Source organism: Brassica napus, unplaced genomic scaffold, assembly GCF_020379485.1.
Source record: "Brassica napus cultivar Da-Ae unplaced genomic scaffold, Da-Ae ScsIHWf_910;HRSCAF=1289, whole genome shotgun sequence".
Lineage (NCBI taxonomy): Eukaryota > Viridiplantae > Streptophyta > Magnoliopsida > Brassicales > Brassicaceae > Brassica > Brassica napus.
Genome location: NW_026016947.1, coordinates 27,245 through 30,748, shown reverse-complemented (window position 1 = coordinate 30,748; position 3,504 = coordinate 27,245). Strand labels below are relative to the sequence as shown.

Sequence of the window (3,504 nt, the reverse complement as noted above, 5' to 3'; positions counted from 1 at the left end):
AACTAGCACACTCTCTTCTTCACTCTAGCTCTCTAGCCTATCTTCAATCCTTTTGTCCCTACACTCATCATCAAGCATCCACACATTCAAATCAACCAACTCTCACATTCATTAGCACAAAACATCAGGTGAATTCTTGCAAATGGTCAGTTGTCCAAGTCATTTGGTTTGGTAAGGGAAGGCTTTTATCAAGTGATTCAAGAGGTTCAAAACATATGATCTTTAAGGGGTTTACTCTCAAACAAGTAGCCTTGACATTGCACATAATATATCTAAGAAAGGGACCAACTCATGCATACAATGCTCAATCTCCATTGTTCTACCCTTTCCCAAACATATCTACACAATCATTCCCAAATGTCAAACCCAACTCACATCTCTCACCAAAAGATCCTAAGAACTTTAACTCTTTCTCTTTGAAATCTACAAGGGATTTTCTACAACCTCAAAACATTTCTTAGCTCCTAACAACTTTGCTAGCCCCCTTTTCTTTCTTTTTTTTTTTTTTTTTTTTTCGATTCTTTTTTTTTTTTTTTTTTTTATATTATTTTTTTTTTTTTAGGTTGGGGGCCAAGACTTTTCAAAACTAGAGCTAGAGGTTCTCTACTATCCCAAAAATCAATTCACTTAAGCACAAAGAGTCTATCCTTTTTTTTTTCATTTCTCCCCAATCATAATCACAACACTCACCCCCCACCTATAGCTAGACAAAGAGTGTCCAATCTAGCAAAATGAAGATCAAGCATTGTCGTTCCCGATACTCTCAACATTATGCACATGTAAGACTTTCCGAAAAGGCCTCACTCATCAACAATGAAAGCTTAAAAGGAAGGAAAGGTTTTGGGTGGTCTACCACTAGAGTTGTCAAAAGATTGGCATAAAAGATGTGACAACTCAAGTGTGTATAGCCATGACTCAGTACACAAGGGACCCTGAGCAAGAAGCATTAAGTTCGTTCAGTTCAAATAAGGTTGTAGTTGGCTTCAAAGACTGAGTTTCAGCAATCAACAAGTTTCAAAGAGTTTTCAAGGCTCGAAACATACAAGTCTTTTTGAGAGGTGCAAAAGCTACTCAGGTGCAACGTAGTGTTCTTTACAAGGCATTCAAATCATTGCTCCCAATGCAAGTGAATGCAACCTATATGCTCTAGACTCTCCTAAAAATGCAAATGATGCAAACTAAATGATTGATTTTTTTTTTTTTCTATGCAAATAGGTATGCAATGCATGACTCAATGAAACAACATCAAAGCAAACATGATCAAATACTTGGTACCTCCCCCAAACTTGAGTGACACAGTCTCTGTGTCGTCAAGTAGAGAGAGAGATACCGAAAAGAAGACTAATATGCAAAAATGAAATGGTATATACAAGGGAGTGTGGTGGGTTACCTTCTATAGGGAATGAGTAGAGGGAGATGCTCCCTCCTCGTCGTCCTCAGGTGGTAACTCTTCAAGGTGCTCATCAGCAGGGTGTCCATCTCTTCAATGTAGAAGGCTTGCCCGAACACAGTTGGTTCCTCATTTTCCTCTTGATGTCAAAGTGGAGGATGTTCTCTTTACCCAAATGGAGATCAATCGTGCCTTCCTTCACATTAACAATAGCTCCTGCTGTAGCTAAGAATGGCCTTCCTAGAATCAATGGGTCTTGAGCCTCCTCACCCATCTCAAGCACCACAAAATCTGTAGGTATCTCATACCTTCCAATCTTCACAGGGAGGTCCTCTAAGATGCCCACAGGGTACTTCACTGAACGATCAGCTAACACCAGAGAGAGTCTACACTTCTTGTACTGAGTGAATCCAAGCTTCTTTGCAACAGACAAAGGCATCAAGCTGACACTAGCTCCCAAATCGCAGAGACTTTTCTCAAATACCATAGGTCCAAGAGCACAAGGTAGTGTGAAGCTTCCTGGATCCTCTAATTTCTCTGGAACATCAAGCCTCTGGATGATGGCATTGCACTCATGGGTAAGAATCATCATGCCTTCCATCTCCTTCTTCTTTGCAGCTACAACATCTTTCAGGAACTTGCTGTATTGAGGAATCAACATGAAAGCATCGATGATGGGCATTGCAACCTGAGCTTCACTCATTTGCTTCTCAAACAGAGCCTTGTACTTCTCTAGCAGCTGCTTCTTGAATCTACCAGGGAATGGAAGTTTGGGTTCATAGGGAGGAGGAACAAAAGAACTTTCACTTGCTGGAGTAACAACTTCACCATCTTTACTGTCTTCTTCTCTTCCCCAACCTTTCCTTTACCTTTGGCTTCCACATCTTTCTCCAAGATCTCGTCATTGATCTTCTCATCAACAATCACCACTTCATCATCTATGTTGATGGCAACCCCCTCACCTAGTTTCTCAGCATCCTTGGTGAGGGTTCTAGGAGGTAACTGTTTACCACTCCTAAGGGTGATAGCTTTGGCCTCCTTGGGTTTTGGTCAGACTTTCCAGGTAGAGATCCTTGCTGGCGATTCTGGTGAGTGTTCATGGAAGCAAACTGATTCTCTAAATTCCTGACTGTAGAAGCAAGGTGTGAGAATTTGTTGTTGAGCTCATTGTAGCTCCCATCAATCTTGGAATGAAGGTTCTTCAACTCATAACCAACATGCTTCTCACTTCTAGTCTGAGACTCCAAGATTTGTTTCAGTAAGGTATCAGTGCTGCTCTCTTGAGGAGCAGAGGAACCAGACGAGGGGTTTTGCTGAGGCTGATAGCTGCCTTGCTGGTTGTTTCTAGGCGGATAACCACTCTGTTGGTTGTTGGGATAGGATTTCTGTTGGTAGTTGTTGTACTGAAAGTTGGGCTCCTTTTTGTACCAGCTACCATTGTTGTTGATGAAACACAACTCTTCCTGACCTTCCAAACCCTCAACCTCATTGACAGCAAGTGGATCTTCCTGCCTGGAGTTACCAACAAACTTCAGCTGCTCTTGGGTGGCTTTTTCAGCAATGAGTAGGTCGATCTTGTCTTCCAAAGCTTTGATCTCTTTCCTCGTCTGCTTATCATCTGTTCTACTGCCTCTGTCGTGGTCTCCACTGTAGACTGCATCACTCTTTACCATGTTGTCAACCAGCTCTTCTGCATCCTCCTCAGTTCTCCCCAAGAAGAACCCATTGCTAGCTGTATCCAGTCTGGCTCTGTACTTAGGAAGAGCACCACGGTAGAATGTGCTCAGCAAGCTCTCCTTAGAAAAGCCATGGTGTGGGCATTGAGCTTGGTAGCCCTTGAATCTCTCCCAGGCTTCACTGAAGCCTTCCAAGTTCTTCTGTTGAAAGCTGGAAATCTCGTTTCTCAGCTTAGCAGTTCTTGAAGTAGAGAAGAACTTCTCCAAGAATGCTTTCTTGCAGTCATCCCAAGTGGTGATGGAGTCGCTGGGTAGAGACTTCTCCCACTGACGTGCTTATCCCCCAAAGAGAAAGGGAATAGCTTGAGCTTTAAGGCATCTTCGGACACACCATTGGTTTTTGACAACCCACAGTAGCTGTCGAACCTGTCCAAGTGA

The 3,504-nt window shown here is 42.6% G+C and overlaps 1 non-coding gene across 1 annotated transcript; it reads left to right on the top strand.

Moving 5' to 3' along the window:
* Positions 1-3,193: 3,193 nt before the first annotated feature.
* Positions 3,194-3,300, top strand: LOC125606626. Its single transcript, XR_007337915.1, has one exon. It is a non-coding gene; the product is annotated as a small nucleolar RNA R71 (small nucleolar RNA).
* The last annotated feature ends 204 nt before the right edge of the window (positions 3,301-3,504 follow it).